Source organism: Haliotis cracherodii, unplaced genomic scaffold (genome assembly GCF_022045235.1).
Source record: "Haliotis cracherodii isolate W230 unplaced genomic scaffold, xgHalCrac1.p SCAF_1, whole genome shotgun sequence".
Lineage (NCBI taxonomy): Eukaryota > Metazoa > Mollusca > Gastropoda > Lepetellida > Haliotidae > Haliotis > Haliotis cracherodii.
In genome coordinates this window covers 27,764,752-27,777,005 of record NW_027266264.1, presented here as the reverse complement: position 1 = coordinate 27,777,005, position 12,254 = coordinate 27,764,752, and the positions used below count along the sequence as shown (strand labels likewise).

The 12,254-nt window shown below is 39.9% G+C and overlaps 1 protein-coding gene and 1 pseudogene across 1 annotated transcript in view; one reads left to right on the top strand and one right to left on the bottom strand.

Annotated features, from left to right (window-relative positions):
* The first annotated feature begins 1,119 nt into the window (after positions 1–1,119).
* The window catches only part of LOC139475384 (kynureninase-like), a 55,224-nt gene continuing 44,089 nt past the window's right edge, over positions 1,120–12,254 (top strand). Inside the window, exon 1 of the mRNA XM_071258612.1 lies at positions 1,120–1,313. The gene's annotated coding sequence lies outside the window, so the exon portion shown is untranslated. The remainder of the gene's footprint in view (positions 1,314–12,254) is intronic.
* LOC139455080 (uncharacterized) lies at positions 5,920–9,898 on the bottom strand (annotated as a pseudogene).

Genomic DNA, 12,254 nt, shown 5'->3' with positions numbered 1-12,254 from the left:
TCAAAGTGGATGTTAATCTGAATAAAGTTTGTAAAATCTAACAGATCGACAGAAACAAACTCAGAGGAATAACGCTCGTGTGGGCATCTTAACCTCTTGCCGTGAATGACATAATATGTATAAACAACTACAATGCCTGCGACACAATTTTGCTATCCATGTACTTTGTGATGTCGAAATGACGACATACATTTCTCACAAATTTCCACGTGGAGAACATGTGGAGGACATTTCCAAATTTGATGCATCAATTCTAAATGATGTTCGATGTAATTCCCAGTTGACTTTTACCATATGTTCCCATGTTTAAACGACCGCCTCTGTGGTCTAGTGGTAGAGCGTCCGCCCGGAGAGCGGAAGGTCCGGGGTTCGATACCCGGCCGCGTCATGGTACTTGTTGTTACCCTGTCTGACGCTTGGCATTAAGGGGCTAAAGCAAGGACTGGTCGACTCGGAGTCAGTATACTGTGTCTGAGTAGGGTATTCATGTTAACCTGCGGCATGGTATCTCAGTGGGCTCGCACTATAAATCGGCATCAGTCCGGTCTACTACAAGGAGACACACACACACACACACACACACACACACACACACACACACACACACACACACACACACGTGCATGCACGTCGCTATATAAGACGCAATAATCTTGGACGCGACGTTAAACCCAATTTCACCTCAACTCACCCAGGTAAACAGGTGAACAATTGGGTTTGTGACGGGTTCCACAGGGACAGGATACATTCCGGGTGGGATGGGATACGCTCACCTTTTCGCGAACACCTGGTGTCATCACTATGTGATAGTATTTCGTAAACAAATGTTCATAACATAGTCGGCCTCGTAAATCGTCTCGAATCGAGATTTCTTATAAATATGGAAACAGTTTGATCGCTTTTATTTAAATGGTCACATATTAATTGATTGATTTACGATAGTTGATTTATGTGCTCTAGATATATTGTATCAAAGAACCTTAATCCTTACGCGCATTCTGAGTGGTTGGTCATATTTTCCCACATAATATTGATCGATATGGGGACGAGTCTCTTTACGGAAAAGTCGAGTGGTGACGATTGTACCTTTAAGACAGAGCCCATGACCCACATAGGCCACGCTTGCTGTGTAGAAGGACTGCGCGAGTAGCTCGTTTCTCTTTGGTCATCTATCATAGGACCCGTAGATGACATACAGCACAGGTGTTGCATCCAACCACAGTGAGACTTGACTCATACCAGAGAAGAACATCCAAAACACCCAAGATCACTTCAACACTAATTCGATTGGGGGTTGTCAACCACACACTGACGTGAGTATTATTGTTCTATGTATGATAATATTAATGTTGTATATATGCTCTATCATGTATTTATTTGATATCAATATAATAATTATCGATTGTGGTGCGTATATGTTTAATAGAACAATCGTGATATGTATGCGCGTGGAGGCTCGCGACTGTTAATCACGTTGATGTCGTGTAACGGGCATGGTTGATGTCCTTTAACGGGCATGACGTGTTAAGTAGATAACAATGCCTTGCATGTGCCGACCTGACATATAGTGGCGTTCGGTTTTTTAAAAGTGTTGCATATTACAATTTAAATAACGGCATTAATCACGACACAATCCTTTACACAAATCGTCCGATCTTGACCTGGTGACTGTACTTTCTCAGTACAGTAAACTACGTTTTCTAACGAGCACGCTTATAACCAACTGACGGATATAACGAACTCATCTTTTAGCCCCGGTCATTTCTTGTATATATGCTATATGTATGCTTATAACGAACTACGGTTATAACGAACTAAAATTAGTGATCCCTTTGAGTTCGTTATAACCGTAGTTGGGGTGACAGTATTGATAACACACATATTTCACGACACACACCAAAAAAACCCCGTGTTGTCGTGTTTAGGTTTTAAATTGTTTGGTTAAATGTTCATTTGTTTCATTACCATAATAAACCTCGTAAGGCATGACCTAATTCGTGGACAGTGAGTTGACCTAACCCAGCACGGAATGTGGGTTACAAACAACAGATCTCCACCCTTTTAGGTCAACTCGAGTCAGGGAAAGTCTCAAAATATTATTTTAGCAGTAGTATTAAAGAGACCATATCTATGTATCTGAAATGACACAATGTTAGTATATCATAACGCTTATTGATTTAATATTATAGGGTAAATATTGTTTATGGGTGTCTGATATCAGAAATATTCTTTGTATGTCTGGTTTTTCTCTTGCATGGATATCTCAAGATGTTGGAAGTGATAAACTATGTATCTTCATGCTTAAGGAAAGATTAGTTGATATATTTTCACAAGATTGGCACTGTCAAATATCATCCTCAAGGTTTTTATGCCATTATACGAATATAAAATCTTTACTTGTTCCTGAAAAATATGTATCTGTACTTCAGGATAGAACTTTGAGAAGATCTTTGTGTAAATTACGTATATCATTACATAATTTTAATGTTAACAAACTCAGAAAGAAAAATGTACAAGATAAAGAAAGTAGTTTATGCCGTTATTGTAATGAAGGCAATGTTGAGGATGAGTTTCATGTACTTCTCATTTGTAAATATTATCAGTTTCTTAGAAATAGATACCTCCCTATGATTTCAACTATGTACAAAGATGAACAACTGATGAGAAATTTGTTGAACTCCTGCAATGCAAATACATTATCATCTCTGTCAATATTCCTGAAGAAGATTTTTGAAATTAGACGTTAATTTTTTATGTAAACTTATTATTACCTACACGTGACTGTACAATGTTGATACAAAAAAACAACACTACTGTACTATAGGTCATATGGCCTAAAATATTGAATAAACTTCTGTCTGTCTGTCTGATTTAATATTATACCAAACCAAACAAAATAACTTTACGTTCGTTTACCAGCCTAAGGTATATATGTCCTTTACCATTTCACAGAGAAATTTCCACATTGCGATTATTGCGTCTCCCCTAACAATAACATACACGTGGGTCAGACGGGATTTACTGTCTCCTAAATAACAACTTACACACACGATTGACAAGATGCGAAGGTTGGCGTGGAAGAAAATGTTAAGATTCTTGTGTCTTCTAAACAATAGCATAAGGTAAATGGAATAAATGCTACGATTGGTGTGTCTTCTATGCTATAGCATACGATAAATGGAATAAATGCTACGATTGCTGTATCTTCTATGCAATAGCATACGATAAATGGAATAAATGCTATGCTTGCTGTCTTCTATGCTATAGCATACAGTAAATGGAATAAATGCTACGATTGCCGTGTCTTCTATACAATAGCATTCAGTAAATGGAATAAATGCTACGATTGTCGTGTCTTCTATATATAGCATACATTGAATAAATGCTACGATTGTTGTGTCTCCTTAAGTACAGTATACAATAAATGGAATAAATGCTACGATAGTTGTATGGTGATTTGACACTTTCGTATTCAAACCGTCACAATATCTAAAATTAGTCTTGGGGAATTCGCTCGGGATCGGGCACCACCTTCAAAGAAGTGTCTATGGCCAACTCCTTTATTGGGAATTTCTCGACAGTCTGTTTACATTTTTTTGCATATAAAGTACAAAATCATCTAGAACATTTACAGTTTTCACAAAAGAAGCAGTTATCACAACCGTGTGTGATATTAAACAATGATTTTACATAAGAGTGTAAGTTTCATGATAAACAAACGTACCGTGAGCTAAGTGATAAAACAACCAATTACAAATAACAATACAAAAGTCAGTCTACAAAGATACCTAAAAAGAAAGCTTACATAATCTTATGTGACATGTATTTTCAGCCACTCCTATTTATGATTACGCCTTGTTAAATGGCACTGCCATAAGGCACACGCATAAACCTAGTTAAACTCAATATCGGTATCAAATGTACGAAGATTTAAATATAAATAACAACATGTGTTGGCTGTAACTTCTGAGCATTTGTTTTATGCTGGTATATGTTATAGGCCATATCTATAATTTATCTAAACTACCGCAGCAAACAAACTATATCAGATAGCATCCACATACAACGGGCCAATTAACAAATGTCCATTCCCATAACTGAAAGGTACAATATATGGATATATGGATATTTTAGACATTGCTCATAATGTCGACATGTTTCCTGAACCTGTGTTACAAGTACAAGAGAGTTACCCATCTTATTTGTACATCGCTAACAGAAAATCTAAATGATTACATGTATATTATAACTGGTTTTAGCTCTGGCTTAGTTGTGCTATTAGCATACATATGTGGGATGCAAATACATCATATATATTAGCTATAATAATTAACGTTTAATCTTATAAACAATTTTTAAAGCATTCTGAATTCTGTTTATGAACAAGTAATACATGCAATGTATGGTTCATGATAGAATCCTTACATTAAAAGATAATGTACATACCTCGTGTGATATAAAAAGTTTGATCAAAGTGAGTTCGTCTGCATTTACACGACGTTTTCACATATACAATATAACTGAATCACACTAAAATATTAACATGCAGATAAAATACACAGCTTGCTACCACGACACCCGATTGTTCCCACCTTATTTCTGACTCGGAACATGTTTGATATTCAATAAATGTTATACCATGGAGTTAATACTTAAACGATAGTTTTGTCTACGTTTTGTAACGTACATTTGACAGATAATTCCGTCAAATAGATACAACCCACTTTATATATTTGCCCTTATACAAGGTCAGTCACATAAGATTAAATACCTTTACAGCTGATAATATTGCTCAATATATGATACAAATTATAAAACAATTTAACTTATAAATTTAGAGAAATAGTAAAGTGAACATGACTTACCTTCAAAGAAACCAAACAAAGTGTCTATGGTCAACTCCTTTATTGGGGATTTCTCGACAGTATATATACTCTATATACTCTAAACACCTTGAATGGTCACAAATTTACTCCATGTTCAATTATCAGTTTGATGAGAAAATTTGAGTTTGTGCGCCGAGAATAGGAATTAAGGCTTTCCTTAGTAGTTTGACCAAGTGATGTCCACATAAGTTGAATAATAATTGATAAGTAGTCCGAAAATATTGATATGAGTACTTTAAGATTTTCCAACAGGGTGAGGAGATGGCTTTCAGCAGTTTTACCTATGGTGGGTTTTGGAAGTAAGGCAGTGTCAATATGAAGATGAATTTCTTTACCCAAGAGAAGATAGTGAGGAGAATAGCCAGTGGAGTGACATGGTGTTGAACGCATAGCCATCATGACACAGGGAATGAGTTCTGCCCAATTGGATTGGTCAGCCTTTATGTAGGCTGTGAGAGCTTGCTCTATGGTGCTGTTGCGGTGCTCACACATACCATTGGTGCAGGGATGGTAGCTTGATGTATACTGGTGCTTGATGTCAAGCAGCTCACAAAGTGTGTTTACAAGCTTTGAAGTGAACTGACAACCTCTGTCAGAAAGAAGGGTACATGGGGCACCATAACGAGTAATAACTTCATTGAAGAGAATTTTGGCAACCTCATAAGCATCTTGAGAACGCATTGGAAAACCCTCAGTCCAACGAGTGAAAGAGTCATCTTAAGCAAAACATATTTGTTGCCATCTTTGGTTTCAGGTAAGGGACCTAAAATATCAATATGCATACGGGAGAAGGTGTCCTCAATTGGCATAGGAACCATAGGAGCAGGTTTGACATTTGTCTGACGTTTTGATCTTTGACAGATATCACAAGACTTGATGTAGTTTTCAATGTCCTGATACATGACAGGCCAATAGTACTTAGCAAGAAGAACCTGTCTAGTTGAATCTCTACCAAGATGGCAGCCACCTACTTTGGAATCGTGATAGGAGTAGAGGAGATCTTTGTGGAGAATCAAAGGAACAACAACCTGTCTCATAGAAGGAGGGCGAATATTTTGGTGCCCTTGTTCTTTGCCTGGTGAAAGTGATACAGAATACCATCCAACATTTCAAACTCTTGTGCACGGCCTCGAAGACCTTTGACCTGAGAATCTGTGTAACTGTTTGGAATTTCACCTTTCTGAAGATAGTCAATGATTGGCCTGAGGTCAGGGAGTTATACAGCTTAGAATCAACATGTTCATCATCAAAATCAGTGGAGGCAGACAGGATGGCTTGGCAAGTTGTCATTGATTCATTGGTGTACACCAAGTCAATTTCTAAGGAGACTGGATCTTCAGGAATAGGGGCTGATGGTGCTGGTTCAGTAGTGGTCAGTGGTATATGTTTGGAATATAATGAAGGGGGACTGTAGCATACATTAGAAGTGATTTCTTGTTTGGAGGTAGTTTGGTCTGATGAGTGAGATGTTGATGTGAAGGGTTTGGGTGTACTTTGACATGCTATGACTTGAGCATAAGTGGGGGTTGCAGACGGGGGTGGGGGTGTGGGTATGTCATCTGTGAGTGGAAGAGTTTTAGGTTCAGGATATTTATTGCATCTGCATTGGTATTTGATTTGCCAGGACGATGTACAATTTCAAAATCATATTCCTGTAGCATGAGTGACCATCTACCCAAACGACCTGTTTCTTCCTTGATATTGTGTAGCCATGTGAGTGCTTTGTGATCTGTATATACCCTGAATTTGTTGCCTGCAAGATAAACTCTAAAGTGCCTTATACCTTCTAAAACTGCTAGACATTCAAGCTGTGAAACACCCCAATTTTGTTCTGCTGGAGGCAGAGACCTACCACCATAGCAAATCACATGTTCTCAACCCTTTAGAGTCTTTTTTACCTAAAATGTACCTAATAGATGTCTTAGATGCATCTGTGGTGAGAATGAAAGAGTGAGTAGGATTTGGATAAGCAAGAACTGGAGCAGAAGTTAGTTTTCGCTTAAGTGTGGTGAATGCTTGTTGGGCTTTGTCTGACCAGAGGAATTGGATGTCTTTCTTGAGAAGCTCATAGAGTAGAGATGCTATTCCTGAAAAAAAAAGACAAATTTCCGGTAGTAGCTTGCTAGGCCTAAAAAGTACCTAACATTATGAACATTCTTTGGCTGAGGGATTTGATTGACAGCTTCAATTTTGGATTGGTCAACTTCCACACCGTCTTTGTTGAAAATGTGACCGAGGTACTGAAATTGTTTTGCGGCAAATTTACATTTATTTGGTTTCAAAATGAGGCCTGCTTGTTTGATTTTTGGAAATACACACTTCAAATGGGTCAAATGTTCTAAAAATGATTTGGAAAATACGATGATATCATCAACATATATTAAAATATACTTCCAAATCATTCTTTCAAAGCTTCTGAGATTTTACTTTGAAATGCCATTGGAACATTTTTAAGACCAAAGGTGAGTCGATTCCACTCAAATACACCATCTGGAGTAATGAGGGTGAATTGTGTTTTGTGTCAAGATGGAGTGGAATTTGCCAGAAGCCACTAGCACAATCAAGAACACTGAATATTTTGGCATTACTTTCTCCAACAACATCAACAACATCTTCAAAACGAATCAAAGGGGAACATTTGGGCTTAGTGACGGCATTGAGACGGCGATAATCGACCGCAAAATGAAAAGAATTATCCAGTTAACCACTGGTGAATGCCATTCAGAGGAACATGGCCTAATAATGTTAGCATCAAACATTTCTTTGATCTACCTAGTGCATTCTTTACGAATTTCAGCACTTTGACGGTAGAAGGGAAGTCGGACTTCTGACTAGATGCGGATGTATTTTGTGAATGTTCGGATGAATGTTGATGTGACCTGATATGTTTGCATTGGCTTGATGTGACAAGTTGTGGTTATGCCTGAAGATAATGCATTGATATGATGTGATGTGATTTAATGTGACCTAAAGGTGCAGAAGTGCTCTGTCTAAACCTATGATTGTTGAAACCCAAGTTAGCACTGAACTGACGGGACCTATGATTGATGTTATCTGATATGTTAGAGTTGACCTGGTGTGCCCTATGGTTGATGGGACCTGAGGAGGGAGGTTTGACCTGATGTGACCCCTGTGTACTGTGAGGGGATGGAGCTGGATTGACCTGACATGACCCAAGGTCAGGGTCAGGAGTATTGGAGAGAACTGATACACTTGATGGGTCGATTTCTGAGATTTCTGATCTCTTTTGGTATTTAGATGTACTGGTGAGTCACTGGGATTTAATAATCTCATGTATACCGCTTTCTTGGAATTGGTTACAAGGCATCTACCACCTTGAAGTTTGGTTTTGGACAGTTCTGCTACTGTCTCAAGTAGGAGAATGGAGCCGAGACATATGGACATGGACAGCTACTTGACGAGAGGGGATTATAACTGACTTCCTGCACCTAGCATATCCTGCACTGGTTTCCACTAGAGCTACTGAAATAAGACTTTCATGGATATACAGACATTTGCAGGCAAGACAAACTGTAGCTTTGTTCAAGTCCAGAAAGTTCATGCCTAAAATAAGGGAGTGATGGAGGGAAGAGAAGACATGGAAGGTTTGCAACAGACATATGGCCAATCTTGATATCTAATGATTTGCTACCTTGCACTTTGTGAATTTCAACACCTACTCCTTCTATTTCTGTTTAATGGGATTCTGACGAATGTTTTTTTTCCAGGTAGCCAACTTCATGGAAGAAGCGCATACTCACATAGCTGATTGAACTACCAGTGTCAACAATTGCTCTTGTCTTCACTTGCTGCACCTTTACAAAGACTGTGTTCTTGAGTAAGGGTGCCCCAAGTGAGACCAACGGTTTCTTGTGCCTGACCTCAGTGAACTGCAAATCAGGCGCAAGTCCCTATTGCCTACGAGCTCTACTCTGTGAATTAGGAGCTCTCATGCAAACATTGTAATGATGTCCTACCCTGTTACAGTATGAGCAGATTGTTTGAAAGAACGATTTGAGCAATACATACCACAACCAAGACATCTTTGCTGGGGGGATGGAGGGGATGTGGAGTGGGGTCACTGTTGATGTTGTTCATACTGTCTGTAGCGACGCTGTTGTTGGGCCTGGTGGAATGGAGGTGGCAGTTGAATAGACAACTGTGGTCGTTGGCATTGACAGGACTCATGTGGCTGATATATCAGTTGTTGCTGTTGCTGTTGATACGAGGCCTGGGGAGCTGGAGAGGCAGCCTCAACAGCTGGGGCCTCAGTCTTCGAGATGACTTTAGCCATCATGTTGACCTCTGATGACTGCACGCTTACCAGTTATTTCTGGGCCAGCTCTGCCTGGTGACGGACACCCTGTAGATTGATGGGCTCTTTGTTATATACCCACTGATGGATGTTGGGACGAGGGCCATTTACACCTACAGCCACAATGACAGATGCCAGCAGCTTCAGGTGGATGGTTGCTGTCTCGACCCGGGTGTTGATGGATTCCTCCTGTTCCTGGGCCAAATGTAACAACCGACATCAAAGGCTGATGATTTCATAAATCTTTCGGTGAAGACTTCTTTCACCTTAGTCGTATCTAGCCTGTCACCCTCAGGGAGATTTTGATACCACAGCTTGGCTACACCTTCAAGGTAAAATGGCATGAGTCGACACTTCTCATCATTATAAGAGAAAAAATTGGAAAAGTAAACAAAGTCATCCGACCACTTTGGGGCATTCTCAGTTCCTGAGAACTGTGGCAGTTTGATGTACGGCATGGGTGTTGACATCTGCTGATGGAGGGTATTGATGACGATGTTGATGTAGATGTAGATTGAGATGTAGACGAGGAGGCTGCTGTTGTGGAAGTTATTGATGTGGTTGTAGCAGGTGACACAGGGATCGGCGTTAATGGTGACTGTGAGACTGGAGCTTGATGAAGCAAACTGGTCAGGAGGGCCCTTGGCTCAGGCCTGCGCAACTACTCTCGGTGGTTTGAAGGGGTGTATCCGGTCATCTAGAAGTCTCCTTAAGTATAGCATACATTTAAACAAAGTTACGTGAACTTTAGTACAGTTGGATAGACGCAATCATTTTGCTAAAACTCCAATAGTTTGAGTAAGGGTACTAAATCGTCACATAGTTTTCCTTGAAAGGTTCCCCTCCCATAGTTAAACAAGAGCGGTCACCCTCCCATAGTAATGCATAGTATAGTGAATATCACTAAATTCTTGAAGATTAGTTTGGGACATTAACTTGATCGAACTTTGTTTTAAGTAGGAGAAAGTCCTCAACCCGCGATTATTTTCGCACGTGAAACTTGTTCTCGGCCTAACGGCCTTGAACAAGCTTCACGTGCGAAAATAATTGCGAGATTGAAGACATTCTCCTATACATAAATGGAATAAATGCTACGATTGTACCGTCTATGCTACAGCATACGGTAATTGGAATAAATGCTACGATTGTCGCGTCTTCTATGCATAGCATACAGTTAGTGGAATAAATGCTACGATTAATGTACTTTCTATGCCACAGCATACGGTAATTGGAATAAATGCTACGATTGTGTCTTCTATACTATAGCATACAGTAAGTGGAATATATGCTACGATTGTTGTGTCTTCTACAGTTCAGCATGTGGTAAATGGAGCATATGCATATACGACATAGAACTTAAAGGAAGGACACGCTAAGATTGGCGTTAAAACTATACTGCGACATACAGTGCCGCCTGTGCTACATAGATAATAGCTGGATTGTTTCCAGGCCGAATTGAAATAGCTGGAATACAACTAGTGCGGCGTTAAAATATGGTTCGAAACCACGAGCATGGCTTTGGTACTGACAAACAAATTAAACACATCTGAGCTTCAACGGATGCCAGCTTGAATTGTCTTTTCTGCATATCCCTAAGCACTTGAGTGGTTGAGTGAGTTGTGTTTAACGCAACTTTGGACAGTATTCCAGTTACATCAGCTTGATGTGGGAGGCAAGTCCGGAGGTCAGGTCTCACATCTTTGGTGAAACCCAAAGCAATTCATAACATGTCCTGGGTTTTAGCGGGCAATATTTAAATGTCTACATTGAAGGAATGCAAAGATATTCATGTTGTAATGCGCGGTGGTTAGTGTCGCAACAGTTAATGCATAAGTGGCAATGCCACTAATAGTCAACACTGCCCATTAAGGGTACAAACTCTGAAATATTCCGTGGCCAGTTATTTATTCAACATACAAAAATAAATGGTAAAGCAATCCAATAAAATAGATATATCATGAACCAGTGCCGAGATGGAAGGCCAGTCCTCTATTGGTCCAGACAGTCGCTCACATCAGAGTGAGTGAGTGAGTGAGTAGGGTTTAACGCCGCTTTTAACAGTATTCCAGTCATATCAGGGCGTGTCAGCTTAATGTGGGAGGAAAGCCCGAAGTGATGCAGGTCTCAGACGTTTACCACTTCGGTGAAACCCACAAGCACGGGTATGGTGCTGACAAACCTAGAAACATAATCGGGCGAACCGGGATTCGATCCCACAATCATAGGGGGCGGTCGGGTAGCCTAGTGGTTAAAGCGTTCGCTCGTCACGCCGAAGATCCGGGTTCGATTCCCAACATGGGTACAATGTGTGAAGCCCATTTATTGTGTCCCCCGCTGTTATATTGCTGGAATATTGCTAAAAGCGGCGTAAAACCATACTCACTCACTCACAATCATAGGTTTCTGGCGTGCCTAAGGGTGACTATGCTTGTCGAAAAAGGCGACTAACGGGATCGTGTGGTCAGACTCGCTGACTTGGTTCATGCATGTCATCGATCCCAATTGCGTGGATCGATGCTCATGATATTAATCACTGGATTGTCTGGTCCAGACTTGATTATCTACAGACCGCCGTCATATAGCTGGACTATTGCTGAGTGCGGCGTTTAACAACAAACCAACCAACAACCAACACACTAGTGCCGCCGGTTGCATTCCCTGGACGCAGCTATTCAGCTATGGGCAAGTCTCAGGAACACGTGTTCAAATATATAGCAAAGGAATTGTGTAGCTGAAATATCAGACTCTGGAGACGCCCCAGGTTGATCCCTGAAACGGCAGCATATGTGATCATTTCCCTCATAATAGTCGTAGTCTTAAAGTAAGGTATGTTTAATGTGCCATATTGCAGGCTTATGTGTATGTATGTTTTCCCATCAGGACTTACTTGATTAATCGCCTCAAATTCAGGAATAGTTCTCATATATTTATGTTCGTTATAATTCCCGATCACCATCTTGGTCATCGTTTACAGATTATGATATATATGTGATTTGTCTGTCGCGTGGCTGATTGTTGAATTTGTGGCTGGAAACATATATAAACTAGTTATT